Below are 23,221 nucleotides of genomic sequence, written 5' to 3'. Positions count from 1 at the left end.
CTACCTGGAGGGATCAACTCTCTGTCACTTCTGGGCTGTTTTGAAGGCAGAGTGGGTTCCAGCAGCCAGAAAATGCTGTCAGGCAATTATCTGCAGCTGCTGGCATTCCGAAGGCTGGCCGGCGTGCAATGAAATGATAAAGGTTAAGAGGGTACAGGCAGGGTATTGACAGCATTTATAACAGGAAAATACAGGATACCAACGTGGCTGTGCCTGAAGGTCCTTGTGGCCGAGACTATGGCTCCCAGAAAGAACAAACAAAGTTCATTGCGAAGCATCTGGTTGAAGAGGTGTGAGCAAGCACTTCTGTCTGTGTGATCCTGGCCAAGCTCCCTATACTTTTGGGGGTTCAAGGTGTCCATGTATAAGACTGAGATGATATGACTGGCTTCCTCCCTGACCTGTAGAAAGACAGATAACTCATAAAATGGTAAAAGATTCAGGAGTCTAAGTGTCGGAATATTTGTTTTCTCACCAATTGGGAATCCTGTTTTTTTTTTTTTTTTTTTTTTTTTACTGATCATAGTACTAAGAAATATTATAGAAGTTTTTTTTTTGAATCCGGGTATATAGAGAATAGGACAATTTATTATTTTTCTTTTCTTTTTTTTAAAGAAACTTCATTTATTTGAGAGAGAGAGAGTGAGCACAAGTGGGGGGAGGGGGAGAGGGAGAAGCAGGCTCCCCACTGAGCGGGGAGCCTGATGCAGGGCTGGATCCCAGGACCGCAGGATCATGACCTGAACTGAAGGCAGACACAACTGACTGAGCCACCCAGGTGCCAGGAGAATAGGCAAATTTAAATCCATTCCAAAGCTAGCCAGTCATAGAAGTTTAACGAGCTGTATAACTTTCCAGGTTTTCAATGTATATATAGATTTATATGTTTACATAGAGGAACTCTTAGGGAACATACTAGTTTTTAATCTTTCTTTTTTTATTTGACAATATTTTGAGAACATATTGGCATACATCAAGAGGTATGGATTTACCTTATTCTTTTTAATAGCCTTATGGAGGGGTGGACAGCAGGGCCAAGGCCTTTACTTGCCTCCAGACTGCTCGGACTTCCCAGCTTCTGGGCCCCCATGCTCGAAGGTGACAGGGGTAGTGACTTCTGCCTACTGGGTGGCTGGCTTGGGCATCGGTGCCTCCAGGAAGAGCCTGCCCTCAGGGAACCGAGAGGAGGAGACCAGGGTGGGGTCCACAGCAGGGGACAGCGCCTGTTTTCTAGTGAAGCACCAGGAGATGTAGCCATGCCCATCCTGCCTCTCTCTGTGCTGACGGGTGATCTCCACCACGCAGTCCTTGGTCTTGACCTTCAGCTCCTCGGGGGCGAAGCGGTGGACATCCAGGGAGACCCGCCAGCGGTGGCGGTCTGCGGGATCTGGGAGACACCGCTGCGGAGCTGCGGGCAGAGCGCATGGCTGTAGTCCGGTGCGGCCACCGCAGTGGGCGGGGGGGGGGGGGGGGGGGGGGGGGGGGGAGAAGGGGCCTCGACCGGCCAGCTGCTGTGGCTGAACCACTGCACCCCCTCCTCGGGCAGCCGGGGCAGCCCGAAGGCCTGATCCAAGAGGCGGCTGTGGGCCTGATACCCGTCGCGGAAAGGGTCCCAGCTGGGGCTCCGCAGAAGAGAGAAGGACACTCGGAGCTCCGTCAGCTGGCTCGGCTCCGCGCATCTGGCTAAGGCTTGGAGAAGTTCCAATCTACCCTTGATGGACCTTTATGCTTTTCCACCCAGTTTTTCTATAATAAATTTTCTATACTAAATAAAGCTACAATGAAAATCCTTGTACATCCATCTCTGCTTAGCTGAGCAGATGTTCCCATAGGATACATTTGGAGAAGTGGAATTGCTTGATCAAAGAGTATGCACATTGAAACATTCTGAAACTATTCTTGATTGTATCAGATAATACGCATAGTCATAGAAGGTGAGGGACAGTTTCACCTCACACTGGGCATTTCTTAACCTTTTGTGAATTGTATTCTTCATGTCTTTTGCCCATTTTTCAATTGGGGTGCTCATTTTTTAAATTTGGTTTATATGTCTTCTTTGTGTGTTAAGGATAATACAGCACCAAGATATTGACAAAGTCAACAGTAAGCTCTGATTGATGGGAAGACCAGATACAACATCACTTGCTCTGAATTAAGTATCTAAAATGTATAAAAGGAACTCAGGGGTGTAGGATACCCTACAAGGAGATTAGAAGCATTCTGCAGGACAGATGAGGGATAGAGAAATTCCCATGTCCCTCAAATCCTCTTCCGGGTCACACAGTTGCAGATAATAAATCTCTGTGTGGGTGTCACATCATACCTTCTGAAAACTCAATCGCCCCTCCTCCGAGGCAGTTTTCTGTGCATAAAGCTGGAGCATTTCTGCACCTAGTCTAGTCTGAGCTGACTTCTTGTCAATTTGGGGATGTAATTACATACCACCTGACTACAGTGTGGTACCCCAAAGCCTGGGCCAAGAGCACTTGTTTATTGCTGCATGATTCTTTATACTTTAAAAAACGTAATAGATGAGGAGCCAATGGATAAAAGCAGAGGGGAGGGTGGGACTGGAAGGGCTCTATCTCCCTTAATCCCCATTAGCTCTCCTCAGGCATCCTCTCTTCCCCTCATTATTCAAATAATTGCATAAAATGTATGTTGTTTGCAGTGAAATGTGTATATAAAAACATCTTTGGAAAACTGCAATTTAACTGAACTGTAATACACCATTTAAATGAAAAAGATGTGTGTGCTACGCACTTTGCTAAGCAAAGCCCCTTGTGTCTCTTCTGGGATCTCCACTGGGTGGAGTGGAATAATCTCTCTGAAAGGTGACCTGGGTTCCCCAGTTGGGCTGGGCAAGTCTGGCTCTGGAGCTTGACACTGGTGGAGGGGAGTGTGAGGAGGAGCCCCTTCCCTGACAAACCCTGGGTGCCTCCTAGTGCCTTATCACCTCTCACCAGCTTCATCTGTAAATGACAAAAGGAGGTGGGGAGTATCTGCTTGAAATGATACTGTCGGCACTGGCCTAAAGCCCTGAGCACCCTTGCTGGGCCCCTGATTCCTATGGTGGGGATAAGGGACACAAGGGGTGCCTCGTTCTTGTGATCGATGTGAGTGGACCAGAGTCAGGCAGATACCCTGCCAACCATCCAGGGTTTGAAGCCTTTCCAGTCCATCGCCACTTGTGTTTTGTTTTAGGAAGCTCATTTCAGTTCGACTCTTCTGATGTGGATTTCAACACCATGATAAGTTAACTTCTGAATAGGAAATTTGAAAACAGAGTCTATGTTCCATCTTTAAAATTTTAATGAAATTGTATCTACCAGATATTAAATTGTTTCCCTGCTGCAAAGTTCTGCTTATTAAATTTTACAGACTTTGTGGAGATGAATTGTTCTCCAACGACAAATAGATACAATCTGGTTTTCTACTGGGCCCTGCCCGGACCTGAAGGGAGCCAAGGGAGTCCTCCTCCCCAGCGGCTCCACCTCCAAAAAGAAGACCAGGTCAGCAGGAAACAGCATGGCTAGTCCTTGATGCTCTTTGGCTTATTTTTCCCTACTCTGTACCTTCTGACTAAACTTTTTCATTTTTCAACATATCTGTGCACATGTAGTCACTGAGCCCTGAGAGTGAGAGCTGCGGTGTCTGACCCCGGATCCTGCAACAAGTTGGGACCAGCGCTGGGACTGGAGGCAGAGTCCGGAAAAGCACAGCAAGAGGACAGGATGGCAGTAGTCTTCTGCTCCTGCCAGGAGCTTCCAGCATTTTCTAGTCGTGCGAGTACAAGGGGCCTCACCACCTCCCTGAGCTAAATGCTTCATGGAGACAAAGAGCACCCCAGCATGTTGGTGCTGAAGCCCTGTGTACCCACGTCCATTTTTCCTCACCTGCGGCAGGCCCCCCAGCCCCAGCTCCCTACCTGCCATCACTTGCTGGTACTCCGTGATCCCCTCCCCGCCCTTCCCACTTCTGTGCTGTATGCCCCGGGAATCAGCACCATCACAGCCAGCCTGTCCTGGAATGGCCAAGGCTGCCTTAAGGCTCAAACGTCTCCTCCTTCCCTGAGCCCTGCAGCTGGAAAAGGTGTTGGAGCAATTAATTCCTTATCCATGTGTCTATCTGTCCCACCATGGGCTCGAGGGAGGCAGGAACCATTTCTTGTACTTTTTTGTAACCCCAATGCCCAGCGCATTAGGGCCGGCATGGTACGCCCACTCGTTTTTGTGGTCCGTCTCCCCGTGGGCGCTGTTCCCTCTCTGAGGAGTCACAGTGCCACCCAGTGGCAGGCTGGATGTACTGAGGCTGCTCGCCGAGGGCCCTTCCGCCCCACCCCCTGCTGGTGAGGGTCTTTACTGCAGGCGTTGAAGGTGATCAAAGGTGACTGACTGGTGGATCACCTTCGCGCAGGGCCTTCCTGTACTCCACAGCTACGGTCAAAACGGGGTGCGGCGGCAGAGAAGCATGCCCGCCGCCTTTGGGATCCTTGGGCACAGAGACTTGGCTCCATGCTGCTGTATCTGCCGGAGGCGCATATGGTTCTTCTCCCTGTCCTGCTGTCCTTTCTCCCTTCCCAGGCTATTAAAATGTACTTCCGAGGCTCAGCTGAGCCACCGCCTTCTTCCTTCCCCCCTCACATACACGCCCCCACAGATCTCTAGCTTATGCAGCCTAGATTCAGATCCCAGCTTTGCACAGTATCTGTTTTGAGACTACAGGCAACTCACTTAACTTCACCGGCCTCAGTTTATCTGTAAAAAGGGAATAATAAAACTACTTGCCCCGTTGGGTCGTGAGGGATAAATGAATGCAGACTGGTAAAGTCCATGCAAGTGTAGCGCCTGTTTCGTTTGTGCTTTTGTTCCTCGTCAGTTACACCCCTTGGGGGCAAGGACTGTGTCTGCTCCATTTTACCCTCATGGTGCGGATTAATGGGAAGAACTCAAAAGGCGCTACACCCGCCAAATGCCTGCGGACAGTCAGCCTTTGATTTGGGTCTTAGTGAGCAGGGGTGGCAGGAGAGTTCCCTCATCCTGGTCCTGGCTGTGGTTCTTTCTCAGTGTGTGGCCTTGGACATGTCACACCATCTCTGGGCCTTGAGTAAGTGGAGGGGTTAGGTTATACTGTTAGAAGTCCATTCTGACCCTCCTGGGGGCCAGGCCTTCTGATCTCAGAAGGAGATGCTGTTTTCCCTCCCTGAACTGCCCTTACCCTCAAGCCTTTTCTTTTTTTTTTCCGGATTGGCAAGACTTTCAGTTTTGGGATAAGTCTTCCTCCTGATCAGGGAAACAGATAAGAGCTGTATTCCAAAGAAGGAGTAATTTTGGCTCTGAGAGAGGGAGGAGCAGCTCTGGGACAAAGGGAAGAGACATTCTGCTTCCCCAGGAAGGTTGTACCTATGATAGGGTGAGGCCAGGAGCAGAGACACCTTAGGTCTGAGTTCAGGTGGAGGGAAAAAGGGGTGACCAGCACAGCTGGGTCTAGGACAGAATGGGGCTACCCTGGTGTAGGCAGCCCCTGAGCCTGGGGATGGCTTCTCAGATGGGGAGGAACTGATAAGAAACACTGTAGCAAATACGACAGAAGCTAACCCCGCAGGCAAGGAGGAAAGTCACCTCTGATGAAAGGTGCCAAGATCTGGGGGCAAAAGGGCCCCTGAGCAGCTGAAAATTTTTATTAAACAAACCTATGATTTGTAATACAAACTACAGAAAGTAAAAGTCTAAATACATGTGAATTTTCTAATTCTGAATGGATTCTTCAAAGCGATCTTCTTCAACTAATCAAGACCCATATCTTGAGATCTTAATTTAGGCCATTATATTTTTTGACTTCTGGATCTTCAATTTATGGTTGTTGTTTTTTAAGGTTTTATTTTATTCTATTTTATTTTATTTTTAAAAGATTTTATTTATTCATTCATTCATTCATTCATTCATTTATTTGAGGGACACAGAGAGAGAGAGCATGAGCAGGGGGGAGGGAGAGGAGTCCTCCCCGCTGAGCAGGGGACATGGGGCTCAATCCCAGAACCCCCATGACCTGAGCCAATGGCAGACGCTTAACCAACTGAGCCACCCAGGCGTCCCAAGACTTTATTTTTAAGTAATCTCTCCACCCAACATGGGGCTTGTACTCACAACCTCAAGATCAAGAGTCTTATGCTCTCCTGACCGAGGCAGCCAGGTGCCCCGATTTCTGTTTTGTTTAGTTTCTAATTTTGTATCAAAAATTCAATTTGTATCCTAAGGACCATACTAAGATAGTTGTTTTCTTATTTATGTCTAATGACTCCACAGTCTGGACTATCTGTTGAAAGTCTATTGTCCATTGTTGATGCTGGCTCTTGTTCATATTTTATTTCCTTCCATGTCTGATTATCTTTGACTGTGTGCTGAAAATTGTACTTGAAAAATTCACTGGAGTAATGTTAAGACTAGGATAATATCATCTTCTCGTGGAAAGGGTTTTCACTGACTTTTGCAAATGTGTAGGGGCACGAGCAAACCAGAAACACCTTAAGCATTTCCAGGGCTTGAGATTTTTTCTGAATCATCCGGAGTACTTGAAACTGAGCTGAAGTACAGCAGAAAGCTAGTTTATTTTCGGTGTAGTCTTCCTTCCAGGGTGCAGCCACTCAAGATTACAGTTCTGAGCGTGGAGTGGTTTTCCAGAGTTGACCCTGCCTTGAAAAGCTCTGGATTCCAACTTACATGACCTTAGCTCCCTCAGCGTTTTAGCCACCTCTTCTGATTACAAAAGTGGCCCCCGACTGAGCTCTCCTCTCTGGATTTTCACCTTTTCCGAGCAATTGTCTCTTGCCAATAATTGGCAAGGTGATTCTTGCTATTTGTTAGCTTTTTTCTGTTTTTAGGAAAAAGCTTTTTATATTTCATGTGAATTATTTTAGTTGTCTTCAGTAGGAGGTTAGTTCTGAATTATTTAGTTCACTATTTCTGAAAGTGAGAGTTCTTTACTTGGTTTAAAATTGTGTAATAGCTTGGTATCTCTCTAGAGGATTGAGGAATGCAGGAAGACTTAGCACAGCTGATCTGCAATCATATATTGATACCAAAATACAATGATTTTTTAAAAATTTTAATTCCAGTATAATTAACACATACTTTTATATTAGTTTCAGGTGTACAATATGGTGATTCAACAATTCTAGGGATGCCTGGGGGGCTCAGTCGGTTAAGCATCTGCCTTCAGCTCAGGTCATGATCCCAGGGTCCTGGGATCGAGCCCTGCATCGGGTTCCCTGCTCCGCTGGGAGCCTGCTTCTTCCTCTCCCACTCCCCCTGCTTGTGTTCCCTCTCTCGCTGGCTGTCTCTTTCTGTCAAATAAATAAATAAAATCTTAAAAAAAGGATTTTATTTATTTATTTGACAGAGAGCACAAGCAGGGGAGCAGCAGAGGGAGAGGGAGAAGCAGGCTCCCCACTGAGCAGGGAGTCCGATGCACGGCTCGATCCTAGGACGCCGGGATCATGACCTGAGCCGAAGGCAGACACTTAACCAACTGAGCCACCCAGGAGCCCCAGATCTCTTATTTTTAAGTATTCTCTACACCCACTGTGAGGCTTGAACTTACAACCCTGAGATCAAGAGTCACATGCTCCACTGACCGAGCCAGCCGAGTGCCCTTTAACCGAACTGTACTTAACTGACTTTCTAGATTGACATGTGTTCTCTTTTCCTTCTTTATTTTTTATTTTATTTATTTATTTATTTATTTATTTTAAAGATTTCATTTATTTATTTGACAGAGAGAGAGACAGCCAGCGAGAGAGGGAGCACAAGCAGGGGGAGTGGGAGAGGAAGAAACAGGCTCCCAGAGGAAGAGCCTGACACGGGGCTCGATCCCAGAACTCCAGGACCATGCCCTGAGCCGAAGGCGGACGCTTAGTGACTGAGCCACCCAGGCGCCCCCTCTTTTTCTTCTTTAAAACATATTCACACACACACACACACACACACACACACACACACACACACTGACAATGTCCATGGCACACACTGAGTATCCAAGGCTGGTAGGCCACTTTCCAGCATGAGTGCTCAGTTTTGCCTCATTAACCAGCCAAGGGATCCAAATCAAGATAGATGAGAAGGCTGTCAGATAAACTGGTTTGCGGTTCACAAGTGGTTGGCTTTGACTCAGTGTCACATAGCTGTCAGGAGGGAGAGCCAAAGACCAAATTCCAGCTTGACCACGTGGTATTTGACCTTGGTCAAATTACTAACACAGACACCAATATCGAGAATTACTCATTTTCAAAGACTCTTTCAGAGAAGAGTAAATAGTGATCTAGTCCTGAGCTAGCCCTCCGAGGGCCATTAGCACCAAGACGTCCCCCAGGACAACGTCTTCCATTAAGATTGTGTTTTGCCAAAGAGCGGCCAGTGCGGCGAGTCTCCAGTGTGGGACGAGGCGTCCAATTCTCCGCTCTTCGTAGATATTCCTGCACAAAAAGTTTGCCAGTGGTCTTTGCTCGGCATGCGAGTGCAGCAAGTGCCTGTGGATGCCCCCACCCGCTCTGTGGCCCTTCGCCAGTCAGGAGGCTACATTGCCACCATTGGAACAAAGTTCTGTGCTTTGAACTGGAAGATCAGTCAGCAGTCGTCCTGGCCACAGTAGATAAAGACAAGAAAAACAATCGGTTCAATGACGGGCAGGGGCGTCCCGCTGGGAGACAGTTTGCTGGCACCACGGCTGTGGAGACAGCCCGGGCAGTTCTGGAGCAGCACCCGGGGTCCCGTACTCCTTCCTTCCTGACCGCTGCGTGGAAGAGAACTTTGACCGGGTAGACATGTCCAACGGTTTGGATTGGCCCCTGGACCACAACATCTTCTATGACATTGACAGCCTGTCCTGCTCCGTGGGTGCCTTTGACTAGGACCTACAGACAGGAAAGATGTCCTACTGGAGAAAGGAGAACAAACCCCAGGTGGATGTGCACTGTTGCTGAGGGGGGCTCTGGGGGCCGGTTGCAATGGAGGAAGAGTGATTTGTTTGGATCCTGAGACTGGGAAAGACTCCAAACTGTGAAGTTAACTGTTGGTAAAATAGCTTCATTTTGCTTTGGAAGGAAGGACCACTCTGAAATGTCTGTGACCTTCCAGGGTGGAAGGGACATGAGGGTCTTCTGCCGCAGCCTGAAGCTAGTGGAATTTTCAAGATACCTGGTCTGGGGGCGGGGGTGGTCAAAGGAATTCCTTCCTATCCTTATGCAGAATGAGTGGCAGGCCTTCTTTCTTACTGGAGGAAATTAAAAAAAAAAGATTTTATTTATTTGGGAGAGAGAGAGCACAAGCAGGGGGAGTGGCAGAGGGAGAGGGAGAAGCTGACTCCCCACTGAGCAGGAAGCCCAATGTGGGGCTCAATTCCAGGACCCTAAGATGATGACCTGAGCTGAAGGCAGAGGCCTAATTGACTGAGCCACCCAGGCACCCCTGGAGGACCTTTTGAAGACATGTAGAAAATTCTAGAGCTAAAATTTCAATCTAGCTACAAAAAGAAAAAGAAAGAAAGAAAGAAAGAAAGAAAGAAAGAAAAGAAGAAAGAAGAAAGAAAGAAAGAAAGAAAGAAAGAAAGAAAGAAAGAAAGAAAGAAAGAAAGAAAGAAAGAAAGAAAGATTATTAGCAGGGTTTTATTTTTATTTACAATTTTTATTATTTTTTAAGATTTTATTTATTTGTCAGAGAGCAAGAGAGAGATATACAGAGTACAAGCAGGGGGAGTGGCAGACAGAGGGAGAAGCAGACTCCCCAATGAGCAGGGAGCCCGATGTTGGACTCAATCCCAGGACCCTGTGACCATGTCCTGAACCGAAGGCAGGTGCTCAACTGACTGAGCCACCCAGGAGTCCCTGTTTACAATTTTTAAGTGGAAGAGCATTTTAGCAAGGGGTGACAGGTGGTTCTGATAACACACGACAACACCTGCTGAGGTATTACAGAAATGTAAAAAATTGTTCAACTGTCAACCAGCCTCTTGATTCTTCGCAAATTGCTAGGAGGGGAGGGCAAGGGACCGTATCTGTCCTGCATTCCATACTTATTATACATAACTAAAGCCTCAAAAAACTAATAAATAATGACCTAGTTAAAAAAAAATACTCTAGTCCTTAAAAGCCTCTCATATTACAGGATATTTTCTAAATTACCTCAGTTTGAAAAACAAACTTTTGAAAACATTTTACTTTATTTTTTAATATGAAGGATGTCATACGTAAAAATAGATTAGTATAATCACCCCTCAAGTACTCATCACACGGCTTGACCAATTATCAACTGTGGCCAATCTTGTTTCCTCTTTACTCTCTGCCCCCCCAATACACACACACACACATGTGCACACAAACTTCCTGTTTCCTCCCCAACTTCTGCTGCTGGATTATTTTATTTTATTTACTTATTTTTTAAAAGATTTTATTTATGGGGCACCTGGGTGGCTCAGTCGTTAAGCGTCTGCCTTCGGCTCAGGGCATGATCCTGGATCCCTAGGATCGAGCCCCGCATCGGGCTCCTCCACTGGAAGCCTGCTTCTTCCTCTCCCACTCCCCCTGCTTGTGTTCCCTCTCTCGCTGGCTGTCTCTCTTGTCAAATAAATAAATAAAATCTTTAAAAAAAAAGATTTTATTTATTTATTTGTCAGAGAGAGAGAGCACAAGCAGGGGGAGCAGCAGGCAGAGGGAGAAGCAGACTCCCCGCTGAGCAAAGAGCCCGATTTGGGAATTGATCCCAGGACCCTGGGATCATGACTTAAGCCAAAGGCAGACACTTAACCGACTGAGCCACCCAGGAGTCCCTGCTGGATTATTTTAAATTAAGTTCTAGACATTGTGCATCTAGAAAAAAAGGACTCTTATTTATTTATTTAATTTATTTTTTAAAAAAGATTTTATTTATTTATTTGACAGAGAGAGAGACAGCCAGTGAGAGAGGGAACACAAGCAGGGGGAGTGGGAGAGGAAGAAGCAGGCTCCCAGCAGATCAGGGAGCCCGATGTGGGGCTCAATCCCAGGACCCTGGGATCACACCCTGAGCCGAAGGCAGACTCCTAATGACTGAGCCACCCAGGCGCCCTGGGAATCTTTTTTTAAAAAAGTTTTTACCTATTTAAGTAATCTCTACACCCCATGTGGGGCTTGAACTCACCACCCCGAGGTCAAGAGTCACATGCTCTTCTGACTGAGCCAGCCAGGCGCCCCAGAAGAGGACTCTCATCTTTGAAAAAATGATCATTTGCTTAAAACATCTAATATCCAGTCGAGGATCAAATTTCCCGGATTATCCCCCAATGTTTGTTTTAGTCACACATTACATTTTGTTGACATGCCTCTTACATTTCTTTTAATCTATCAAAGTTCCCGTCCTTTTTTTTTTTTAACCTAAGCAACCAGGATGGATCCTTTGTCCATTTCCTTAGCAGTTGTGACTGTGTGACAAGTCCCAGGGTCCTTCGCTTTTCCCACCCTTTAGTAGACAGTGCTCTGGGTGTTACACCAGCTTCACACCTCCACTGAGTGGTCAAGCGGGTCCCCATTTCCACTTACGATAAGTGCACCACATGACAACCAATTTCCTTGAGATCTTTCCGATGGTAAGTAGGGAATTGGAATTGTCGAGGCTTTTTGTTCTCAAGAAATGAGTTTTTCAAGAAACCTGTCGGATGACTCACCAAGAGGCTCTAGGGGACATAAAAACACTGGGGTTGTTTCACAACATGAGGAATGGACAAAAGAGACATTTGTAGATTGAGATATTACTTTATAAAATATGCATTTAAAAATATGAATAGCTAAATTAATAAGCTAGATCAACACAGGCATAACTATTTCTTCTACATCTCAAAAGTTTTCCGTTTTCACGATGAATAAAAGCTGGAAAAAATTGAGATATTTTGATAAGGAGTTGCCATGCATTGAGTTATATATGATGCTTTTTCAGTTATGAAAGGAGACTCATTTCCTTGAAGACTCTGACTCCCCTTGTTCTTCCATATTTTATTTTATTTTATTTTATTTTATTTTATTTTATTTTATTTTATTTTATTTTACTTTGTGAAGTCACTCCCCTTTCCATTGCTCTCGATTATGTTTCCTACTTCGACCACAGAGAGAACTTTCTGAATATGCTCTGGATTTGGTCCCTGGTTATTGGCTCTCCTCAGGTACCAGTAGGTGTGCCCCCTCTTATCTGAGGTTCTGCTGGCTTCTCGCTGATACACTTCCCCTAGTTTTATGCACACTCCATGATACATGGGAGCGATTGCTCGAGGTCAGGAGATGAGGAAAACACAGCTCCAATGACCTCCAACCTCGGGAGTCGGGGAGTGAATTTCCTTTCCATTACTCCCTTGGCCAGGAGGAATACTCCAGTGGCTTCTACTTGGCAGTTCCTATGACAGTGGACTTACTGTTTAAGGTCACAGCAGCTCCGTGGCAGTCGGGCCATCTGTTCCACCTACACGTTCAGAAACCAGGGACATGATCCTGATGATTGCTGCTTCATTGGGTCTGTTGTTGATTCTGGTCAATGCTTCAATTGTCACCTGATGCTGTCAAGGCCCTGATTGGTGGGCCAAACTGGTGGTCTGAGTATCAAGGAATTAGTTCCATCTTAGGGGGAGGGTCCATTGTAACTGGAAGTTTGGGGGGATTCCTCTTTACCTGGCACAGTTACCTGGCAAAATCACCACAGGTTCCTTGGTGAAAGACTAGGAGGAAGGCGTCTCGTATACATTTGTGCTGTGAAAATTGGTCAGGGGCCTCTTAAGTCTGGAAAGGGTCCTACCTGGGGCTGCAACTCTAGTAAGTTGGGCCTCTGGTCACCAGACCTAGAGCACATGCATAGTTCATATGCAGTGGATGATGCTGTTGGTCAAATATTTCCTGCTCTCTACCTGAGGACACCTGGTTGTTGGCACTTCTTGTCCCCCTTGGGCTTGGATAGGGAACGACCTGGCTACTTCTGTCCAATCAATTCTGATCAGTGGATGTATGCCACTTCAGGACCGGAACATCTAATTGCCAATTTGTTACCTTCCAGAACAATCCATCTGCTCGTAAGCCTGGCCATGTTCAGGATCGTGACTGCTCCATCAGCCTAGATCCCAGAGCGAGAAAGTCAAGTGAAAGGGGCCCAGCAACCAGCAATAGACATACAGCATGAACAAGGAAGAAAGCTTTGTTATTTTATGTCATTAAGATTTTGACATAATCTAGGAGAGTTTGAGGTTTTTTTTTTTTTTTATTACTCAAAAAAGCTTCATTTTTAAATTTAGCTTTCTGACTCTGAGCTTGTGCCTTCAACACTTTTACAACGATTTTCTGCTTCTCAGGAAGGAAAGCACGCTTGATCCTTTCACACACACACTTAGGAACCAATATAAATCCTGTTGACATGTTTTTTTGTTTTAGACAAGCTCATAAAAACCGTAGGCCTCCCAGCACACACTCCTCGAAGTTGGCCTGGATATACACCACATGAAGATTTTCCAACCTTCTTGATACGAAGGGAAATGATTCTATGACCAGGGGTTCAGGACAGCCTAGTTTTGTTAGAGGCTGTCTTGCAGGACAGCTTACGATGGTAGGTCAAACACTGGACCATTCCGACTGACTACAGATGCCGTCCTCAGAAAAGAGTTAGCGTACTCTGACTGACATGGAAACTGATGCTGAGAGATGCTGTGTGTCTTAACAAAACCCTGACTTTTGTGGCTTTGACTTAGGAGTCAACCGATGGGACAAGAAAGCTGTTTTGGAAGCTGTTTCACACTGAAACAATTGAGAAAACCATCACCGACAATTCCTTGGAAGGTAGATCATGAGCCTAGTAAGCTTGTGAGCTGGTAAGCTTGTAGCTCCAGAAGAGTCTAAAAAACCAAATGTTAGTAGCTTGTGTTGGTTGGTATTAATTGTGTATGGCAAGATACTTCGAGAAAGAGACATACTCAGAAAATAATGGACTAATTTATTGTCAGTGCGAATGGAATGGAATAGAGAGGCTTTTGGCAGTTTGTTTCCATCCTGAGGCCTCTCCCTTTGGCTCAAAGATGGACCATCATCTCCCCTTTGTTTCCATGAGGCTTTTCCTCTGTGTGTTTCTGTGTCATAATTGCCTCTTCTTAGATAGACACTAGTCATACTGGACTAGAGTCCACCCCAATGAGCTCATTTACCCTTAATTATCTCTTTTTTTAAGAAGATTTACTTTATTTATTTTAGAGAGAGAGAGTACACATGTGAGCAGGGGGAGGGAGAGAGAAAAGCAGACTCCCCGCTGAGTGCAGAGCCCAACATGGGGCTCAATCTCCTGACCCTGAGATCATGTTCTGAGCTGAAATCAAGAGTTGTATGCTTAACCAACTGAGCCACCCAGGTGTCCCTTAGTTATCTCTTTAAAGACCCTATCTTCAGGGCGCCTGGCTGGCTTAGTTGGGGGAGCATGCGACTCTTGATCTCAAGATTGTGAGTTTGAGTCCGATGTTGGATGTAGAGATTACTTAAATAAATAAAACTTAAAAAAAAAAAATAAAGACCCTGTCTCCAAATATTCTGAGGTCCTGGGAGTTAGGACTTGAACATATGAATTTGGGAGGGATGGCACAATTCAGCCCACAATACCCTCCCACCAAGATGATGGATTAAAAGTACCTGGGATTAAATAGACAGATGGAGATGAGAAGAAAGAACTGTGGGAATGCTATTGCAAATAAAGCTGATTGGAATCAAATTGTTCAGAATGATAATGAGATGTCCCTCCCCATCCATGGTAGTATTCCTGGCCTTAAAGTCTAATCGGATAATAGTATAGCCCTATCAGATTTTTTATGATTAGTGTTTTTATTATTTATTTATTTATTCATTTGAGAGGGGAAGAGGGAAAGGGAGAGAGAATCTTAAGCAGGGCTCACGCCCTGCATGGAGCCCAACATGGGGCTTGATCTCCAGACCCTGAGATCATGACCTGAACCGAAATCAAGAGTCAGACCCTTAACCGACTGAGTCACCCAGGAGCCCTTTTCTTTCTTTCTTTCTTTCTTTCTTTCTTTCTTTCTTTCTTTCTTTCTTTCTTTCTTTCTTTCTTTCCTTCCTTCCTTCCTTCCTTCCTTCCTTCCTTCCTTCTTTCTTTCTTTCTTCTTTCTTTCTTTCTTTATCTATCATCTATCTATTTAAAGTAGGCTCCATGCCCAGTGTGGGGCTAGAATTCACAATCCTGAGATTAAGAGTCACATGCTTTACTGCCTGAGCCAGCCAGGCACCCCTTACCCTTTGCCTTTTAAATTAATTTGATTTAATAATTTTTATTTAGTGTAATTTTTATATGGTCGAGCTTAAGTACTCCCTCTTGCTATTTATTATTTGTCCTATTTATTCTTTGTATCACCTCTCTTGGCTTCTTTTGGGTCAACCAAGCATTTTTTTTTAAGATTTTATTTATTCATTTATTTATTTGTTTATTTGAGAGAATGAGCGCTCAAGTGCTCAAGTCGGGGGAGGGGGATGGGGATGGGGAGGGAGAGAATGTCGAGCTGACTCTGAGCCAAGCTTCCAGTCCACCCCACGGCTCAACCCCAGGACCATGAAGTCACAACCTGAGCTGAAACCAGTAATTGGATACTCAGCCAACTGAGACACCCAGGCGCCCCACCAAGCATAATTTTTAGTATTATATTTAGTATTATATTTCATCTCCTTTTTGGCATTTTACCTAGAGCTCTTTGCACTGTATTTTAGTAGTTGCTCTAAAGATTATAATAGCAAACTTAATCCATCAAGTCACTGAAATTCTGCAATACAGTATTTTGGGTATTGTTTATGTTTAGTTTTAGAATTTGCATTTTGTTTCTTTCTTTAGAATTTCCACACCTCTCTCGAAATTCCCATCTCTTTGCTTTTTACGTTTATCTTTTCCATACATTCTTCAGTGTATTTAGAATACTTATTTTTAAATCCTTGTCTGCTAATTTCAACATCTGTATTATCTGCATGCTCCTCACGACCATTTCCCTCTATATTATGAGTCACATTTTCCCGCTTTTCAGCATGCCAGCAAATTGTTATTGGCTTCTGAATATTGTGGCTAATACAATTTAGAGACTCTAAATCTCATTATCTTCCACTCACAAATGTCAAGTTTTGTTCTTGAAGGAACTTAAACCACAGCCAGATCATTTTGATCCTATGAGTCTTGATTTTAGACTTTGGAGTGGGTCTATTTCAGTTTTTCCCTTTGTCCTAGGGTGTAGTCCTTGGTTCCAGGAAGTGGTCCTTTCTTTTAAGGTGTGGACCTTCTGGGGTTTCAGTGGAAAGCCAGAATGTTTACCAGATTCTAACCTGACAGGATTTGAGCTCAGATTTTTGTTTCTCTAGCATTGGACGACGGTTGAAATTTCTGTTGAGCGTTCGCCTTCCTCTGGATTCCTTGGAGTCCTGCCGTGTACATGGGCAGCGCGGGAGTCAGCCAAGGATTTCAGAGGAGTTCGTACACAGGTCTTGGGGTTCTCCCTCTGGTGCGCCCTTCTTTCCAGGGGTCCCCCCTCCATGTGAGATGCACTGAGGCCCTGGCCTCTGATTCCTCAGCCAGGTATGTTGGCTTCTTTCTGCTTGAGATCTAGCCCCTCCCCCACTCCACCCACACCTAATCCACCCCAGTCTCCCACGGCACAGACAGTGACCTCGGAGAAAAGCTGAGTAAATGGGGATCTCACTCCACATTCTTTCCTTTTTTCAAGGATCATATCCCCTCCAGTTTCTGCCTACTTTTGTGTGCCCTCAAGTGCTCTCAAATAGTTGGTTTTAAGAAATATTTTGTCCAGAATTTGGAATTGTTGGGGCGCCGGGGTGGCACAGCGGTTAAGTGTCTGCCTTCGGCTCAGGGCATGATCCCGGCGTTATGGGATCGAGCCCCACATCAGGCTCCTCCGCTATGAGCCTGTTTCTTCCTCTCCCACTCCCCCTGCTTGTGTTCCCTCTCTCGCTGGCTGTCTCTATCTCTGTCGAATAAATAAATAAAATCTTAAAAAAAAAAAAGTACAAACTTAAAAAAAAAAAAGAATTTGGAATTGTTATCAGCGGACAGTTAGTCTGATACAAGCCACCGTTACTAATCAGAGACGGAAGCTTCTGAAGGGTTGTAAGCCTGCTCGTTGCTTTTTAAAAAAAAAAGATTTATTTATATTAGAGGGAGAGAGATAGAGAATGCGCACGCGAGAGCAGGGTGGGGAGGGGCAGAGGGAGAGGGAGAGAAAATCCCAAGCAGACATCTCACCAATGGAGGAGCCCAACCTGGGGCTTGATCTTACGACCTGAGCTGAAACCAAGAAGTGGATGCTCAACCGACCACCCTACCCGGGTGCCCCTAAAAAGATATTCTTGCATAACTTCTTGGTTCGTTTGATTTTGCTATTTTATTACGGCTGACTTTCTTTTAAGACTTTATTTTTAAGTAATCTCTACACCCCCAATGGGGGGCTGGAACCCACAACACAGATCAAGAGTCATAGACTCCACTGACTGAGCCAGCCAGGTGCCCCATGGCTGAATTTTAAAATTTTTAATTTAATTTAATTAATTAGTTAATTAATTAATTTTTGAAGATTTTATTTATTTATTTGTCAGAGAGAGCACAAGCAGGGGGAATGGCAGGCAGAGGGAGAAGCAGACTCCCTGCTGAGCAAGGAGCTGGATGTGGGACTCGATCCCAGGACCTGGGATCATGACCCAAGCCAAAGGCAGACGCTTAACTGACTGAGCCACCCAGGCATCCCAATAGCTGATTTTTTTTAAACCATTAAATCTTTCCTCTAAGATTTGCTCTGAGATTTTTATGCAAGTGACATCTCTTTTTAAAATGGGTTGAAATCACCTATTTAGATGTTTAACAACATCATTTACTGAATAAGCTATCCTTTTCCAGGGTTTGAATGTGTTGCCCTGCCACATATAAATGACTAGATGTGTGGGTCTGTTTCTGGTCTCTTCTCTGGTTTCTGTTCCATTGAGCTGTTTATCCCTCTGGTAGTCCATAGTATCTTATTACAGTAATTTTCTGGTACATATTTTATTTATATCTGGCAAGACAAGGACTTTTCCTTGTTCTCTTTTTTTCTCTTCCCCCCAATTTCTGTGTGCATGTATTTCTTCCTGCAGATGACATTTTATGATCAATCCCTTGGGTCATAAAAACTACGTTTGAGTTTGTTTCTACCGCAGTGGTTCAGGCAGCAAAGCCTCTCCAGTGGGGTTGTCACTGCTCTAAGGCACCTGCTTGCCTTGTTTCCCCGCAGCCGCAGCCTCCGAGGGCCGGGGTCGCTGAAGTTGGACAGACGCGTGGGTCTGGCTAGAGTGGTGGCCCTGAGGCCCAGGTGGCGGTCGGTGGCCTTCCCCGAGGGCTGCTCTCTGCCTGCGGGCGGGAGGGTGTGGAGATGGACGGGAGCCGGACTCCTGGGTCCGTGCACCCGTGGTCCTTGCTCACACGCAGGGTGCCCTCCGGACGCCCAGGCGACGGGCTCCGTGTTAGCGCTGCATCTGGATGGGCGCCCTTTGCTCCCTGGGGGGCCGAAGGCCGGGGGGCTGTGGTGCTTGGCAGCACCAGGGATGCAAGTTGCTGAGCAAGGCTCCCCCCACGCCAGGGGTGGCGGATTCAATTAAAATTGGGACCTAGAGACAAATCCCAACTGTTATTGTTATTGCCTGATATTGTTTATGAGAGTCAAACAGAGAAAATGAGAAAATGAAATAAATGGTATGAACATCTGGTAACGAGAGATGAAGTCATCTATTGCTCAGATAATTGGAAAACAGAGGAGACCTTAGTAAAAAAAATCTGGAATAGGTGAATTTGGGAAGTTTGCTCCATCAACCTAAACATGACAAAATCTATGGCTTTTGTCTCCTCTAGTAACAAGAAACTTCATAAAGTAATTTCAAAAGAAAGTCACCTAACTTATATTTTGACAAACTACAAGATCTCAGTGAAACAAGGAAAATAAAATCTGACCAAATGGAAAAGCCTAACAATGATGGGAAACTAAAAAATAAATGTAATTTAAAAAAAAATCAATATTTTCCATTAAACCCAGTTCCGGCAATCTCAAATAATAAAGATTTTCTTTGGAAGGAGAAGGATTTAATAAAATAATCCTAGAGTTTATCTGGAAGAATAAATGCCCCAAAGCAGTTGAGAAATAAACAAGAACAGCGAGGTAAGACTTAGTTTACCAGACATCGGAACATATTCTAGAGCCCCTCTAATCAAATCAGTACGGTATCGCCATAGGCATAGCTAAATGGGTCGATGGAACAATTAATTAGAGAACCCAGAATTGCATCGCAGCCCCCATGAGAATAGAATATATAGCCCAGGTGGTAGTTCATGGTAGTGGGAACAGAAAGGTGTATTTAATAAGTAGTACTGGCTTAACGGCTAGCTCTCTCTGAAAGGAAATAAACTCGCTCTCGAAACATCTTTAATTTCAGTTCCGTGGACCACATGGGAGGAATGGCCAAGCCCGCCAGGTGGGACACCACTGCTGTCCAGGTGTACTTGCTCAGTGGCCTGCCAGGCCCTCTGCTGCTCACTGAGTTTGCAGCATGGACTGAGGCATGACCCCACCCTGGAGGGCCTCCCCTGTGTGGGGAGGGCAGGGCAGCACGATGAGGTAAGGCCTATAATGGAGGCCTATATAACATATATGGAGAGGGAGTGACAGAATTGCCTGGCAAGGGACATGTGACCTGATTTTGGTTTTGGTTTTGTTTTTTTAGAGAGGGGGAGGAGCAGAGGGAGAGGGACAGACAGGCTCCACACGCAGTCCGGAGCCTGAGGCGGGGCTCCATCTCATGACCCTGAGATCATGACCTGAGCCGAAACCAAGAGTCCGACGCTTAACTGACTGAGGCACCCGCGTGCCCCACGTGTCCTGATTTTTAGGCGTGTGCAGGCGTCTTCACTGCTGAAGCTGAGTAAGGGTGAGTCTGTCTCTGAGGCTCCTGAGGCTGCTCCCCAGTGACTGTCTGACCGGCCCCCAGCCCCGGAGCAGACCTCCAGATTGGATGTCAGAAGCACCTGGGAGGGGCCTGGAGGGATCTGTGCTGATCCAAGGGCCTGGCCAGGCTGTGCAGGGTGCAGAGCTGACTGCCCGCCCCGTTCTGCTTATGTCACCGCAGTTCCCTCCTCAGCGGGAGCCGGAAGGTCCAGGAGAGCGGGCCCTGGCCTCCAGCCAGGCTTGCTGTCCCTTGGGGCCTGACTTGGTCTGTGCAGTTGTTTCGAGATCTGGTTCTGTAACCTGCCCAAGGAGGGATCATGCGCGTGGCCGGCCCAGGTGAGGTGGGAAGAAGGCCATCCTGGGAGCCCCAGACTGGCCTGACAGTTCTTGTATTCATTGGGGGCCAGAATACTTTGTTTGCTCCTTTGTGTTTTTCATGAAATGACAGACACTGGCAGAATCCCTTTAGCCCCATGGTCTCGCCATTTAGGCCACCCTCCTCTGTAGGTCTCCGGTATGGCCCAAGGCTATTTGGGGTGTGTTAGTCTTATCTCCTCAGTTCAACTTTTGCTAGCAGCCCTGGTTTCCAGGGCAGAGAAAGGGGAGACTGGGGACAATGGGGGCTGAGTTGGTGGTCTGCAGGGGGTGGTCGGGAGTCAGGGACAGATTCTAGGATGTTTCAATAGACTTTGGGCGTGGAGTACCATGGGGGTATGAGGAACACAGCTAGTGATCAGGACTGGGAAGCATGGGGGAAGGGGGAGCACACCGTAGCTGTCCCAAGAAACAGGTCTGTATTGGTGCCAATGCACAGGGGCCGGTGGGCTGGGTGTCCCCCCGAGGAGTCGGGGCACAGTCAGCTAAGTGGCTCCCAGAGAGCCACAGTCTGACAAATGTAATAGCACTCACCTCTGATCCTCCTAGAGTCACCAGAAATGGGTCAGAAAGCCGACAGCCTGGCATTCCTGTCCCCTGGAAGAATGCTTTCCCATGTCAGGGTCTTGTTACCTAGACCAGACTCCCCGGTGGTTTTCTGCTAATCACTGGAGGACACACTGGGGTGAAACTGATGAGGCTTTGTGGGGTGCCAGAGGGGACAGCTGAGGGTCTCAGGCCATACCTGGCTCCAGATGGCTGAGGAACTCCACTTCTGAGCTCCCTGTAGCCCACTTTGGGAAGCTCAGGGTTGATGGTGTGGGCAGACAGCCCCCTCTGCTCACACAGTCCCCCCAACCCCCCATCAGGCATGTGACATGTGGCTAGCTTTCTCTCTGTAGAGCATAGTCGCACCCCAGCACACCCTTGCCAAGGAGACCCCAGGTCATCAGGAGAAGTGATGGGGGCTCCCCAAGACTAACCACACTCAACCAGACAAGTCCAGGCTTGCTTACGGTGGCGGGGGAGGGAGTGGCATTCATACAATTGGGTGTGGGAAGTCCTATCAGCTCATTTTTCAGGGGCAGCGTTATTTCCAGTATAGCCAGGTTTTCCGAGAGCAGCTCAGTGTCTCTCCAGTGTACTACCTTCGCCATATAATACGCAGCAGAGAGGCTCCTGACCAGTCCCAGGTGGGGTAGGGCTCGTACTAGAAAACAACTAAAATGTCAAATTGTATCAAACATCCTCTACTTGTCAATGGAGATAGTCATGATTTTTCTCCTTTGAACAATCAATATGTCTGTTCTATTCATCAATTTCTTAATATCGTATCTATCCATGCGATTCTGGTAGAAACCACACTTGGTCACGGTATATTAACTTTTGATGTGCTGTTAGATTCGATTTGGTTTCTTCCTTTGCTATTCTGTGAGGCCTTAGTTTTCTTGTATTTTGCTGAGTCTTGGCTTAGAAAGAACGCAGGAGGCCCTGATGTTTACAGGGAATTGTAAACCTAACTAGCTACTGAAATAAGGAAGGACAGACAGAACCGCGGCCTCCTCGGACCCCTCCCTTAACCCCCTTCCAGTGTGGTAACGTTGTGCTTGACTTCCCCAGGTTTACCCTCCCAACTCCCCGAAGGATCCATCTACGTCAGCGCTGTCCAGGAGAACTTTCTTCAGTGATGCAAATGTTCTGTCATATGTGTTGTCCATTAAAGCAGCCACTAGCCACATGTGGCCGTTGAGCGCTCGAAGTGTGACTGGCGCAACTGAAGGAATGAATTTTTAATTTGGCTTAATTTCTATTTTAGTTTCAATAGCTCTTTGTGGTTCGAGGCCACCATAGTAGACAGTGCAGATCTAAACCAGTTGTGGTCCTAACTCCATTTTCCTTGCTAGCACTTGGTGTAGGAATGGGCAGTTGACCCTATCATAGGGGAAGACTATGTGGGAGCTCCCTAATACGAGGAAATCCCTCTTCTTCCTTGGGGGTGTCATTTCTGAAAGTGACCCTTGCCTCCCTGAGGCTTGGAACACTCACCGATAAATGAGGCCATTTTCGTCTAAGAGGAAGATGATGCCCAGTGCAGAGGAAGGCACAGCTAGGAAAACCACACAAAAGCAGAGTGGGTGCCCTGGTGGGTGGGGACTGCAGCCTCCGGTTCTAGTGGTCTGTTCCCGTGTAACAAGCTACGCCAAAGCCTAGAGGCTTAACCCAACAACCACTTTATTCCGCCTCACAAGTCTGTAGGTCAGGAATTGGGGCAGGGCTCTGCTGCACGATGTTTTTGTGCACAGGGCATGAACTGAGGTCACTCAGTGTATCTGGCTGGCAGACAGCAAGGTCCGAGGTAGTTTCCCTCATGTGCCTGGCACCTGGCAGGGATGGCCGGAAGTCTGAGCTCTGCTGGACTGTCAGCTGAAGCTGATTGATGTGGTTCTTCCAGCGAGGCAGCCCCAGTCATCAGACTTCCTGAAAGGCACCTGGAGCTCCTCACACAGAGTGTTCCAAGAGACAGGAAGTGGAAGCTTCCAGCCCCTTGAGGTCTGGGCCCAGTCTGATAGAGCATGACTCCCACCATATTCTGCTGGTTAAAGCAGTCCCAGAGCCTGCCCAGGGGCAGGGACACATCTCACCTTTCAAGGGGAGGGGTGTCAGGGAATTTGAGACCATCTTGAATCCGCCACACCAGCCTTGCTTACTGGGGACACCCCTTTGAGTCAGGGCAGCCGAAACCATGTGAATCACATTCTCAACCTGCATATTTCTCATCTCCAAAATGTCTACTCTTGCCCTCTGGGCCATGGAAGGATCTGGGTAGGGTGCTCCAACC

General features: G+C 46.6%; 3 pseudogenes; 1 reads left to right on the top strand and 2 right to left on the bottom strand.

The window, feature by feature from the left end:
• Nucleotides 1–1,043: 1,043 nt before the first annotated feature.
• LOC113258888 (heat shock protein beta-1-like) lies at nt 1,044–4,213 on the bottom strand (annotated as a pseudogene).
• A 724-nt stretch (nt 4,214–4,937) lies between these two features.
• Nucleotides 4,938–9,247, top strand: LOC113258889 (regucalcin-like; annotated as a pseudogene).
• A 3,754-nt stretch (nt 9,248–13,001) lies between these two features.
• LOC113258890 (60S ribosomal protein L34-like) lies at nt 13,002–13,625 on the bottom strand (annotated as a pseudogene).
• Between the last annotated feature and the right edge of the window lie 9,596 nt (nt 13,626–23,221).

Source organism: Ursus arctos, unplaced genomic scaffold (assembly GCF_023065955.2).
Source record: "Ursus arctos isolate Adak ecotype North America unplaced genomic scaffold, UrsArc2.0 scaffold_7, whole genome shotgun sequence".
Taxonomy (NCBI): domain Eukaryota; kingdom Metazoa; phylum Chordata; class Mammalia; order Carnivora; family Ursidae; genus Ursus; species Ursus arctos.
This window is presented reverse-complemented; position numbering and strand designations above follow the sequence as displayed.